Source organism: Alligator mississippiensis, chromosome 11 (assembly GCF_030867095.1).
Source record: "Alligator mississippiensis isolate rAllMis1 chromosome 11, rAllMis1, whole genome shotgun sequence".
Taxonomy (NCBI): domain Eukaryota; kingdom Metazoa; phylum Chordata; order Crocodylia; family Alligatoridae; genus Alligator; species Alligator mississippiensis.
In genome coordinates this window covers 70,427,612-70,441,939 of record NC_081834.1, presented here as the reverse complement: position 1 = coordinate 70,441,939, position 14,328 = coordinate 70,427,612, and the positions used below count along the sequence as shown (strand labels likewise).

The window sequence follows — 14,328 nt, the reverse complement described above, 5'->3', positions numbered from 1 at the left end:
CTTAGGGGGTATTTTTTTAAAAGAGGTTTCTATTATGAACTGGAATTAAAACAAAGCATCTTTTGAAATGAACGTTTTCATTTGGAGTCAACTGAAATGCTCCTTCACAATTTAAATATGTTTTCCATTAAAGCTTACATTATAAAAAAAAATTCTACGTGAAGAGTTGAAAAGGTTGGATCCAAATGTTTCAATATTAAATGCCTTGTTTTGGGTTCTTTTAGATGAAGTTTCACTGAGAAAGAAAATTTTTATTTCTACAAATTCTTTTTTAAAAGAAAAAACATGGCGTCCGATCATTTTAAACTACCCTTACTTATAACACGCTTCCTACATGGTGTTCTAATGCTTAATTCAGGTAGAGTTTTAAATTCCTTTTAAGACTGTAGGGTTTTTCCATTGTCATTCAATACTATCAAAGTCTTGTCTGGAATAATGTTTGAACATGTCCTGCAGTGAAAGAATTTTTTTTTTTTTTCCAAGTTAGGGCTCTTGACTTAGGATTTCTTTCACCAAAGGAATGTGCAACTCAGGGCTGTCTTAATAAGCTTTCCTACGTATAAAAGCTTTAACTTCTTGCAACCTGAAGAAGAGAAAAAGGCAAGGAAAAGAAAGGGGGAAATATTGGACCCTGGTCCTGGAAGAAATTTCAACCCATAAGACATGAATGTGTGTGTGAAGGGAGATTTACAAGTTCCATCCCAACACAAGTAGGATTCAGTTTGCCAAGGTTAGCTGACAAGCAATCAACTTGTCTCTAAGAAGGTCAACTGTCAATTTGAGAAGATGGAACTTGTTTTATCATCCAACTTTTAAAATATCTACACAGAGCAAGACATGCTCTTAACCTATAAAATAATACTGAGTTTGAAATTTTAAGAGGATACACACACTATGAATACATAAAATTTGAAGTGAAAATAAAGCAAGTGGTTGGCTAAACATTTTTTCTCCAAAAAGGCCATGCTACCTAGAAGAAGTGAGATTGAAACATTCCAATCCTTTTTACTTTTGCAAATAAACATTTAAAAACGGAGACCACTGCTTGCACAACTAGTCTAACCAATGTGATAACCATTGATCAAAATCAGTGGAATAGTGCCCAGACATGTTTTATATCAGGTGACTGACTGGTGCTCTCTGTGTATGGGGCAGGGGTCTCTGTGTGTATAAAATTGAGATTCATACCAATTGGCAGCCTGATGAAACAAGGATGGGAATTTTTCCGCTGATTTCAATTATTTCTACCTGAAATCTTGGCCTCATAGAAGACAAAGTCAAAACTAGCATGGATTTGAATGCAACCAGGATTTCATCCTCTGGATAAGTTTCCTAGAAGTAAAATGACAGCCTTAAAATATCCTCAAAGCTTTCAGCAGAGGTTTTTCTTCAAAATGTACCAGCTGACAACTTTTTGGTAGCCATGGGTATGGTTTTGTGGTATAATTTTATTCCCATTAACCGTAAGACAAAAAATACAACAAATAAAACTATACCAAAGAGTAGGGGTGTGCGAAGCAGGCAGTATTCAATTTAGATTTGGCTGGATTCAGGGGACAGTGATTTTGTGTTTCAGATCTCTCTCTGATTTGATTTGGCCGAATCTAAACCTGAAGATTCAATTTAGATTCAGAGAATCAGTGATTTGGACAAAGACACAGCTTTATATGCTGTTTCTACATACCTTGATGTACCAGGCACAACTTGTGAATGCTGAGCTGGTGGGGTGGATGGGGCATCTCACAGGAGCACGGGGGACTCTCCAGTTTGCTCAGCGGCAGACCTATAAGTGAGCTGCAAAAAGCATAACAAAATGCATAGTTATCTTCAATGCCTTGTTTCTCATTATTGTTCAAGACATTCACTAGCACAAGAAATTTACCCTGTGGGCAGGCAAGAATTCAAGAAGGCACCACTTAAGAGAAGTAACAGAATCTAAGGGAAAAATTACAGGACTCCAGAGGCCTCATGTATATTCTCAGCTCTGCTACTGACCCACCAGGTCAACTGAGCCAAGTTATTTCACTTCCCTCTGCTTCAGTTTCCCCAGCTATAACAAAGAAAAAGATTGTGACTCCCTTTGTAAAATGGAAAAATGCTATATAAAAAGTTTGGGATCAAGATAAAGTGCTACTTATTCTACCAAGCCCTGATAAGTTCACCAACTGCATTCCCTCAGGTTTGGTATTCATTCTTCATATTTCCCAAATAATAACAGTCCAGTGAAAATAATCGATGAGAGGAAAGTGTCACATTCCTTACAAATCCTAGAGTCTATATTCTCCTCTCTATATTTTAGCTGTTCATTTTTATTAACACTGTCCAAATACAGCTTTCCTTCTTCCCTCTAAACCCAGCATTGGAATATGTGAACTATTTTATCACTGCTAAGTATACAGCACAAGGACCTACCTACCCCCTTTTGCTTCTCACCTTCAGTGGCTTAAAAGCAATGAAAAACTGTTTCTGACTATTTTAAGTGTAACAATGTAGCTAAAATTGGATTATACTGGCTCTCAAAAAAGTGATATCGGGTATCAGCCTCCAGCAAAGCTATTCATATGCTTTTGTACTTTCAGGAACAGGGCTTACAACCAAATACATGCACATATAATTTAAATAGACTGCAATCATAACCTCATGTACAAATGGTATTTATGAGCAACCAACAGATGACACCAAGGTGGGGGGAGCAGTAGATACGCTGGAGGGTAGGGCTAGGATTAAGAGAGAATTCAACAAACTGGAGGATTGGACCAAAAAAAAAATCTCATGAGGTTCAACAAGGACAAGTGCAAAGTCCTGCTATTAGGACAAAACAATCCCATGCTCCGGTGCAGGTTGGGGACTGACTGGCTGGGCAGCAGCTCTGCAGAAAAGGACCTGGGGGTTACAATGGACAAGAAGCTGAATATGACCCAGAAAGTGTGCCTTTGTTGCCAAGAAGGCTAATGGCACACTGGGCTGCATTGGTAGAAGTGCTGCCAGCAGATTGAGGGAAGTGATTCTTCCCTCTATTCATCACTGGTGAGGTCACATCTGGAGTAGTGTGTCCAGTTTTGCTCCCATCCCCCAGCTACAGAAAGGATGTGGGACAACTGGAGAGAGCCCAGCAGAGGGTAATGAAAAGAGTTAGGGGGCTGGGGCACATCACTTATAGGGAGAGGCTCAGGGAACTGGTCTTATTTTGTCTGGTGAAGGGCAGAGTGAGAGGAGATTTGATAGCAGCCTTCAACTCCCAGAAGGGTGGTTGCAAAGAGGATGGAGCAGGACTGTTCTCAGCAGTGGAAGATGACAGAACAAGGAGCAATGGTTTCAAGTTGCAACAAGGGAATCTGAGGTTAGCTATTAGGAAAAACTCTTTCACAAGGAGGGTAGTAAAGCACTGGAACAGGCTACACAGAGATGTTGTGGACTCTGCATCCTGGGAGGTTTTTAAGACCTGGCTATATATACAAAGACTTAGGTAGGATGATTTAGTTGGGTCTGGTCCTGCTTTGAGCAAGGGGTTGAACTAAATGACCTCCTGAAGTCCCTCCCAACCCTAATTTTCTATGATTCTATGAACTGGCTGGAATAGAAGCTAACTGGGTCATATATTCAATGCAAACAGGCAGACGACGTGCACAGTACATCTACTTTCGTGTATTCCCTATCATTCACATCAGTTTTTCAAAATTAGGCACCTCTTGCACTCCATACTTTGGTACAGATCTTCAAAAGCTCACAGCTGTCTCGGCTGGGCTGAGCCGACTCGAGGTGATTCAGAAATCACATTGGTCTGAGCTCCAGTATCGAGAAGAAAGAATACCTGTTGTTGGTCATCCGGATCGGTAGGGTTGTAAACAGTGAGTTCAGCGTATGGTCGAGAATCAGTAGGATCAGGTCTGAGTTGGGGAAGACCGCTGGCAGAGCCGATGGCCATTACTCGTTTTTTGACGGATCCTCAAAATTAAATCCCAATGCTTCAGCCATACTGGCTTGGGCCTTGTCTCCCAAAAGTCTCAATTGAGCCTTTGTTAGTCCGGAGTGAGCAAGAAGAAATCCGAACATAGTTCTTTCCTTCAGAGTTCTTTCCTTTGGGGTCCTTGGAGGTGACCCCCATGGCTCTCGCCGCGGGGTATACCCTTGACGCCTAGGCCTCAATGTTGCAGCTAGGTACGCTGAAGGTCGATCCCTTGTGTCATTAGAAGCTTCCTCACCTTGCTTCATAAGTGCCTGTAATCGTGGGAGAGGCCTAAAAGATTTCCCACTGGTTGACCTGCCATCGGGTTCAAGAAGAGTCGGAGTGTAACAGAATTCGCTCCTCCGTACTGAGCCCATCTCTCTTTACGCTGGACTGCTGTTAGTCCCATAGGATTTGTTCTTGGGCTCCATGAGAGATATGACACTCCAACTATAGCCAGGAGAAGTCGTTCTGCTGTAGCCTTCTTCGGGCAACCCTCGTGCCAGGTGTGAAATTTGTGGGTTACCTGTCCTACCACAAGCACCGGGAGCGGGATGGGCCAGTGGGCACTGTCCGTGACCACATTCAAATCAGTAGCGCACCCTCCGCTCCACGCTGCTTGTCGTGTCAGGGCACTCGCTTCTTCCTTATCCAGAGTGTCAGATCCAAATTCCACTATCAGTCTTCCTAACCACATGGCCAAGGTTTCTTCCGGCCTTATTTTAGATTCTTTGCAAAGCTCTTGTGTCTCTGGTCTGGTACGTGTGCGAGAGATAACAGTGGTACGCGTGGTACCTTCTTCATCCTCAACATGCTTTGTCACAGCTATCGGGTAAGCTGTGGCAGAGAGAGGGTTAAATTCTGTATCTGGGAGCCTTGGGTATATCCCTCCTCCCATTGCCCCCTCCCCATGGTAAAGAGGTGTGATTGCAGGGGAACAACGTCACCTCAGGGGGTGGAGTCACCAGGGGAATCCCCGCCAGGTCTTCCATAACTCCGCCCCTCCTTTCTGGGTTCCCCAGGTAGCTCGCGCTTCTTTCGGTGCCATTTTCTGCTAACAGCATCACGCGGCTGGCACCATTAACAAACGCTGCTCCAGAGCCCTTTGCTGTCCGCTCCAAAGACTCATTACCTGCAGTATGCATCTGAGCCTCCAAATTCACGTATTCCCTCAGTAAGCCCGTTACTGCACGGAACAGCACATTTATCATCTTTCCCTTTTTCCATTTAATTAGACCCCACTTCAGCTTGTGACGGCCCTTAGTTTCCAAATCCTCCTGTAGCTGAACGAGGAGCTCATGGCCCTGCGACTCAGGCACCAAATCCGGACAGTTGAACCAGTCCGCGGGGGTGGGTTCCCCCCCTCTCCTTCAAGTATCGGGTGCATTGGGCGAACTCCTGAGTGGGGGGTCAGCTTTTCTGCTTTCCGCGCTTTCACCCCGGCTAGGGATATGGTTGATGTCTCCTCCAGGGGCCGATAGTAAACCTGGTCACCCCCCATTATGCATCCGAACTCCCCAAGGAATAGCTTTGTTCTCCATTCTTTCACTATGGCCTCTTCTCTTTTTACGGAGAAGTAACCATCAATACTTCTTTCCTCCCCTTCTACCACCTGGTGGTAAGCGATATGCGCCCATAGATCGTTAGCGTTCTCTACGTGGTGGTTCCTGGTGCGCCAGGGGCAGCACCCAATTAAGTTCTTCTCCATCACCATGCCCTTTAATCCCATCCTCGTCGCCATGTCTCGGCCGGGCTGAGCCGACTCGAGGCGATTCAGAAATTACTCGTTCGTCAGGGCGGACTGGTGAATGGAGAGGCTGACAAGGTTTAATGGTTGTAAAAAACTTTACTTACGTCGCGGGTGGCTGCGATGGAAATGGTTTGGTTGTCTGGACAACAATGTGAGTTGCTCCAGCTGGCGAGGCCAATGCCAGTAAATCCGTCCGTAACTCAAGCCGGCGGGAAAAGGGTATGTCTGGGACTGCATCTGGTGACGGGAAGAGGGATCGATTGGTGATCAGTCTATCGACCAGCTAGCCACAAGTCGGATCTCTTTCGAGGCACTCTGCAGCGTGCTCAAAGCTCTTCGACTTGGGCAGAAGTCGCGCTAGTTTTTAAACGGCCAGCAAGCCAATTACCGGCCGCCACATGTGAATAATTTAGCACTAGCCAATAGCGGGACACAAATTTACATCTGAATGGCGGGAACTCTTTGCACCGTGCATTTCTGTGCTGCAAAGGGAAAATGCATCCTGCAAAGACAGCTGCAAATTGGCGGGAACTCTCTCTTGCACGCGGGTTCTCTATGCAGCAAAACCCTCGCTGTGCAAGAGGCTCTCATGTGACAAGAAAACTCCATAGTGCCGAGGCACCAAAATCACTGGGTTATGACAACAGCATTCTCATTTAAGCATCAAGCAGCTCTAATTTGGGCAACTAAATACGATGCATTTGCTTTGCAAAAAAACCAAGCAAAAAACAAACACTCAGCATATACGCTTCCTTAAAAAACAAAAGGGTCTACTGGAAGGGACGCAGATCTGACGGTCTGTTTTTTCCCATTACTTTGTTGTCAACTCATGGATTTTGGAGTGACGTGCTGATACTCTTTATATAACTGGCCTTCAGACCTCACCAGACATAAATCATTAAACAAACACTACATTTAGCAACGAAATCATTCTGTACCCATTTAAATACTTACTCAAGCTGTATGTTGAATAAGCATCTCCTTTATAGAAAAGCTCCACTGAGTTGCATAAGCTTATAATCTCACTTCACAGGGCATTTAGATCTTCCTTCCCTGACTTTTCCTCACTCCTTAAAAAGAATGGCATGGGCTCAGCCCAAGAGAGGTGCATGGATGTCCTCCAAGCGTCTCCCTCAAATGCTCCAGCATAAAGAAACATCAGGGGAGGAGTGTTCAGCAGGCGGACAGCAGAGATTTCAGGCAGCCATGAGGACCGAAGGGCAGTTCAAGGAGACAACTCTTAGATGGGCTCTGTCATCTGCGCTGGTGTCTCTCTCAGCCCATAAGGAAGCCCAAGATCAGAAAAGCACAGCGATTGCTCTACATCAACATAGACCCTGGTTTGCCCTTGGTTATGTGCTTTATGCTGTCTTTCTAAGTAGTGCAGCAATGAATCAAACCCCTGGGCTCAGAGAGAACAAAGTTGGTGAATGGCTTTGTAGGCTTCAAGAACAGAATACACCATATGCTATTACAATCTATGGGGTGGCTCCAAAACCAAATTAAAAAGGTGGCAGTAAGGAAAAGATTATATTCTAGAGGGTATTCCCAATTAGGGTTGAATCTGAAAGTTGAACACATGAGAGCCATGCAGTATGGATAACCATGATCATACTGTAACTTTATTTGGTCTTTTAAAACAATCTCTAACAGGAAAGCAATTTTGGCTAGTTCCACCAGTAGTCAATAAAGAAAGATTTTACTGTGCTATTGAAGGAGAACAACAGAAACGTTCATCACCATTATGTGTAAGCAAACAGACCACGTATGCTGCATAAGCTAATAGAAAGCGAAGGACAAAACTTGAAACAGTAAGGCTAGCACAAACTAGAATCAACTGGCTTTTATCAGCTCTAAGTTACTCAGTAAGGGAAATTTAAATTAGCAGCTAGGGGCAATTGTTGAATGGTGAAGCTGTTGCTGTGATGATATCATCATGTTTCCCATATAATGCTTTGTGTACTTCGAAAAGTGCAACAGGCAATCTCCCTGCGGGACAGTTCTCTCTTCAGAATGCATTCTTTAATAAATCAAGTCTTTAAATTTATGTTGTGGTTAGTCTGAGCCTCCGCCAAACGAACCCGGGGACTTAGAGTTTCCCCCAACACTATAAACAATGCTGAAAAACATTTCTACTTAAAATCAGCCACTGCCAACACTGCGATTCCTGGACTATTTGCTGGAACAAAAGCCATCACAAGAAACAAAGAACAATAAGGAATTGAACTTGATTGATTGTGTACATTATAAGAATGAGAGGATGATTTGGTAGCTGAAGCTGTGCATTTGGGGTCACAATAGCTGGGCTCATTTCCTAATCCAGCCAGTGACCTCCTGTTTTACTAAACCAATTTATTTGGCATCTGATCCGAATTATCTTACCAACATACCTCACCTTTGATGCACTGTTAGCCTCAAATAAGACTACTAATATGCTTAGTGTTAAACACATGCTTAAACACCTTTCTAAATTGAGGTCCTTAAGTGCTCCATGCCTCAGTTTCCCATGGTTGATGCAATAAGCCACCCTGCTGTGTGCACGCTCTGTATGAACTAACTGCTTCCCTGCGGTGCTAAGTGAGCACCCTGAGCTGCTCTCTCGCATGGGCATGCTCATTACCCCATGCTCAGGGCCACTCAGAAGAGGCTTAGCTGCCTCATTTCCAGCACTTGGCATGTGTGGGTGGGGGGCTTCATGCTTTCCATGCATGCTCCTCAAAAACTAACAGCATGGAAATAAATCAGGCATATCCTGTGCCTGTTGTGGCCCCAGTCAGGAAAGCTCAAATGCACACCTGATTTCACTGGTACTACTTATCCCATTGATCCCGATACTACTCACAAACAAGCATATGCATAATTCATTGGAGGATCTGTGCAAGAAAAGATCTGTGTCTAAGACTCTTAGATGTTAAGGCTACACCTCCAAGATAATAGAGACCAAAGATTTTTTACACAATCATTTTGGCCTCAGCCCCATGACTTACAGTTGAAATACAGGGCCAAAGTTCTGCTTCTTTCCAAGACCGGAAGAAGGGTGATTTGTGCCCAAAAGGTTGTCACATCTCTCTGCCAGCTACACAGATGGTTTAATAAAAGATACCACAATTCAGACATTTCCTGGACCATAATAGCTATAGTAAGACTCCAGCCCTATTAGTTGTACTATAGAATTTATTTCCCCAAGGTGTGGAGTCTTGATTTGAAAACAGCAACTGGTGAAGAACACACTGCACCTCCAGGTGAATGGCAACCTAGCCCCTTCAATAAAAACACATTATTTCTCATCTTGAACCTATATTTTTTGCTCAGTAAAAAGCAATCTGTTTTCAGGAAACCCACAAAGACACTTATGGAACACAGTCAAATCACCTCTTAAGGTTTTCTCCAGCAAACTAAACAGACAACTTCTTCTGACAGTCATTATTTTGAAAGATTTCCCAGATCTCAAATCACTCTTAATTTTTTTCTTCTGTCTTTTCCAGCATTTCAATATAGACAACAGAACTGGACATTTAATTCTAGTAATGGGCTTGCCTGAATTGTATACTATGTCCATGCACCTGCTTATCTTCTTAGGATAATATTTGGAGAGCAGGAAGCATCTCTTACTATAGGTTTGGACAATGTGTCTTGACCTCAACCGGGTCCTCCAGATGCTAGTGTACTAAGTCACGTAATATGAGGAGTCACCCAAGGTAGCTGATCACCTGAATTAAGACAGAGGTCATTTCTGCATATGTCTTGAGGAAGCAGAATTTGAATTAAAATTTTGAACTGAGATCAATAAATTGCAACTTTGAGAGAAAGCACCAGATATAAAATACTCCTGAAGGATATGAAGATCCCACAGTCATTTAGAAAGCAAGCCTATTTGCAGCATGCTATCATCTTAAAATAATGTCAAATACCTGTTCCAGCTACAAAAAAGGCTTAAAGTAGATGGGAAGTTTTGTATTCCCCTGGTGCTGAAAAAGAAGTTTAAAGTAAAGGTCTGAACTCATGGAAACCGGATGCCAAAGTTTTTAATGGGTCGTCTTATTATTATTGCAAACAGCAACTTCAATGATCAAGCTAGGAAAAATAAGAGCAGGTATCTCTGCAAAATGAGAGTGAATGACTAGCGCTTTGAATAGAATTGTAAATAGTTTCTACAGTGCATTTATAACCGTGTCAACAATAAACCCACAAACTAAGAATGATCTAGGCTTCAATTTGGGATTTCCATCTGTGATACCTTAATGCAACAAATAGCTCAAACAACTGCATATTTTGCACTAATGTGTTTTCCTGAGTTGAAAGGGAACTTCTCTGGCTGTACTCACTATTATCATCTGCATAAGAAACATTTCCACAGTCATTTAAAACAGCCATGAACAGACACATTTAGACCCCTAATATGCTCGTCTGCTTATTTTGAGGTCCGATATGAAGATTTGGAATGGCAATACTGAAAAAAAACAGTGAACATCATAACAAGCCCCTGGAAAGAAATGGTCTTCTGAATGAATTTTTCTTAGCCATACAGCATAGAATATTTCCCAGTGGTAGTGGATATTCAGAGACAAGAAGAATAGGACTTGATTGGTTCTTTCCTTCAGCTTAAGAACTTATGCAGCACATAGAACATGAGTCTAAAACAAGGAACTAGCAAGAGCATTTTGCTTTCCTTGGACCTCAACAACAGCTCAATGCCTTTGAAAATGAAAGCACTGTAAGAGCCGGTTCTGAAGCTCATTAAAGTCAGTGAAAAGTCTCTGTCCAGTGACTTAAGTAGGCTTTGAATACACCCCTTTTCTAGGACTACAACTACTGTAGAGTGTGGAGTATGATCCAGATGTACACGATAAGCAGAGTCAGTGATATAGCATTTGGAAGGGAGCCCAGGGATTGTTTGAAAGTCTGGATCTACAGTATGCACATAACAGGCACTACAGAAGCTTGGATGCACAGAAACCTGGGCACAGAACCACATATCTGCAAGTGCAAAAACATGCCAGACAAACTGGAAGCCATTCCAGAAAGTCAGTCCCTGTACATCATATTCCTAACCCCACTTGGTAGCATTATGCATACTGTCATTAATACAACAGGCAGTAAAGCAGACTTCCTGCCTATACTGAAGCAGTGCCAACAGCTGCCATCTTAAGTAAGTCCTAGGGACATTTTCTCTGATGGAGGAAACAGCAGCAGGACTCCAATGAGCCCCCGGAGGGGCTGGAAGTGTCTCTGAGGCTGCCAATTCAGACTTGAAAAATCAACTGTAGAAGACTTTGGCTGGCACCTGTTGCCTCGCCTGTTTGCTCTGACTGCCATTTTCTTTGATGGGATTTTGCGATCACTTGGCTGTGATCCTTTGGAATATTCCTCATAAAGCTGTCTTTTAAAGTGTAGCTGTGCAAGAAGTGTAATAACTCACACTTTTGTTTGTTCAAAGGCATAATGCAAGTGCCACATTAAAGCCACTAAAGAAATACACTTCTGAATTGTAATGATTCACTCTACAAACTAACCTGAACAAACTGCAGCTAAGGAGAGGAACCAGAAGTGTTCCCAGTTGGAGGAGCCAAGCGCTGATACTGAAGTAAACCGGCACTTGCAGGGATCGTTAGCCAACAGGCCTGTGCGAAGTGGGTAGTATTTGCTTCGAATTCAGCTGATTTGGGGGGCAGTGATTCGATTTGGTGATTTGAATCACTGTCCTGATTTAATTCGGCCAAATCTCCGAGTCAGCCAGGCCAGGCCCATCCCCTGCCCACTATCCCAGCCCAGCAATGGCTGCCCTGCCCCGCCCAGCTCCCAGCACCTGGGGAAAAAAAGCTGTGGCTTCGCAGGTGTTGGTGGGTGGGGGAGGGAGGCACTCCCCTCGGCCCCCCCCACTGCATGGGGGGTGCTCTCCCATCCCCCCCTCCCCTAGCCCCCTCACAGGTGCCCCACACAGGCCAGCTCTGGCCCTTTAAGACCCCCCCTTGAAGAAACCCCCGGACTCATCTCCCTCCTGCTGGTGGGGGGTGATCCCTGCTGCCCCAAGCCATATGGGGGCTCTGCACAAGCCCCCAAAGCCCAGGGGCTGCACCAGGAGTGATGATTCCTGGGGCTTTTCTCCGCTCTTTATTTTCTTAAAGGGCAGAGCCCTGGCGGGGGGGGGGCAGCCATGATGGGGGCTATGAGAGAGGGGGTGGGGGTTAAGGGGGCTCATACAGAGTCCCTCATGCAGCATGGGGCAGTGGGTACATGCAGACACTATATTTAGATTGGCCTAACTGGGGTTAGGTTAAGCTAAATGACAACCTTTGCAGACATTAGAGGAGATTCATTTGGATTAAAAAATACCAGACCCTATCTGAACTAGTTCACTTGTGGAGGTGAACCAACTTAGATCTGGAATGGCTTAGTTGGGTGTACTGAATGACTGCTCACATTTGGAGCACAGCCCCAGGGCTGGTAAAGCTCAGCTACTCTTCCCCACTCTTCCTACCTGCCTCCCAACTCTGACTAGGCTGTTTTTAGTTCCCCAATCCCCCCACCCCTGGAACTACAACCCCACACAGACACATCATTACCCCTCCCCACTGCAGGGTGTCTGTCCTTCCCTCTCCACTCCCTCCACCTGCTAGGCCCTCTGTCCACCCCAAATTACCTACATGGAATTCCTGGCACTAGCCAAGGTGTGCGCTTGCTGCTCCTGATCTATCACGGCACAGCTAAATAGTAAGATACATGAGCATAGACCAGGTGCAAATGTCTGCACAAACCTGAAGGTGCAACCCACCCTGCCTTGCCTTCTGCCTGACTTCAGACTAACACAGCTAACTACCTCACTTTGTTAGACACAGAAGGAGGTTTGCCACACCTGCCAGGCTGAATTCTCCAGGCTTAGGCAGATGTACTTCAAACCATTCCATTTCCCATACCACATACACAAGTCAGAGGTCAGGTTTCTGTCAACCAGTCCTACACTGGGTTAATTCCTTGACAAGGTATCCAACAAACACAAGTCCAACAACATTCAAGGCCAGCTGTGGTGTTCAGCTCCTCTAAAAATCTATTCTGCTGCCTTTGTGAATATTGGGGATTTGTATACAGACCCCATGGGCATGCATGCACATCCATCCAGGCATGCATGCATGCATATATGTGAGTTCATGCATGAATGTGTGTGCGTGTCCCTGCTTAACATCTGCTTCGTTCTCCTGAAGAGTCTCTTCTTGAAAGTCGAGAAAGCACCTTGTCCCTTCCAAAGCAAATCATAACAACAATAACTAAAGAATCAAACCTGAAAACTGGGGAATTTTACAACCTTCATTTAGGTAATCCAATTAAGAGGATATGGATAGAGAGGAAAAATAGTTTAAAAAAAAATTGCACTACCAACCCCCAAAGGGAAAGTAACTACTGTAAAAGGTTAAAGGTGGCATTTTGATACTCAACATCAAGATGAAGCATGGACATACTGGAGAACATGAGAGCCAAAAGTCTTACCACATCAGTACCAATGTGCCCTTTAACGTTTTCAGTGTTTAGGACTTGTGTGCCTGCCTAGGAAAGATAGGGTGTGAGTTAACAGCATACCAACTACTCTTCACTGATCTCCATTATGGACAATTTGAAAGAGCTCCAGCATGGGTTCTATGCAGCTCAGCTCAATTAAAAACAAAGCAAAATTTATTTAATCCCACCCCCCAAACTCAACTAGCAAAAAAACAAAAAAAACCCCCCCAAAAAACAGAAAAAAAAAAAAGTCCCTACTGTAAAAGTAGTGCTTGGAAATAAATGTTGAGGTTAAGCAGAACCATAACAATTCTAGAGGATCTCTGGAGTTAGCTGCATTACACTGAGCTGAACTTAAAAGTATGCTCAAAGTGTTCATATACAAAGTTATTGCAGATTTGTACACAGCTTACCTCTGCATGAATAGACCGTGGCAAAGAAATCCTCAATCTGCTTCTTATGCTCTCTCTCCACCTCAAGTAATGTTTTGTTTAAACACCACAAGGACCATAAGCACCCATCATAAATGCTGAAAGATGAATATGTCTTTTTTAAGGTACCAGTTAGTGTGTTGGAAAAGAAAATGGATGAAGAGATAAGAAAAATGAGAGAAGAATAGGAGGGCAGCAGATACATGCTAAGGTTAAGGCCCAAACTGATTAGGTACATGCCAAGCTAGTCAAAGCTAACCAGGATCTCCAGTCCTAAGATTGAAAGGAAAATCACTGTAATTTATTTTCACAAAACAGAAAGAGGTCCTTCCCTTTAATGTCCAAACACAAACACAACCAAGCTTCCTTCAGTCTGAATCCCAACAGCAATATTATAAATTGTGCCTCACCTTGGCAAAGTATTTGCAGAGCAGTCAACAGCAAACACTTGAGGACTTCTCTCCAGCAAACTGCTGCACTCAAGCCCCAGCTCCAAACACAGCAAACTACTTAATTAATTAAATTCCCCACACCTGGTTCAAATCACCTCTCCAGCCCCCAGAGGGAACACCTGTGGCCATTATTCTAACCCAAGGAAGAAGTTTAACTCCTTCCCTGCCAATTTCTGAGGATGGAGAATGGTTTCTTTATTACTCATTGGGATGTAGTTTAAGGAATAAAAAACATTAGTGGATTTCAAGCATTTTAAA

The 14,328-nt window shown here is 43.8% G+C and overlaps 1 long non-coding RNA gene across 1 annotated transcript in view; it reads right to left on the bottom strand.

Moving 5' to 3' along the window:
- LOC132243939 (uncharacterized) overlaps positions 1 to 14,113 on the bottom strand; it is a 75,529-nt gene extending 61,416 nt beyond the window's left edge. The window contains exons 1-2 of the long non-coding RNA XR_009455491.1: positions 14,029 to 14,113; positions 1,685 to 1,794 (exon numbers count right to left, since the gene is read on the bottom strand). This is a non-coding gene — a long non-coding RNA (uncharacterized LOC132243939). The remainder of the gene's footprint in view (positions 1 to 1,684; positions 1,795 to 14,028) is intronic.
- Between the last annotated feature and the right edge of the window lie 215 nt (positions 14,114 to 14,328).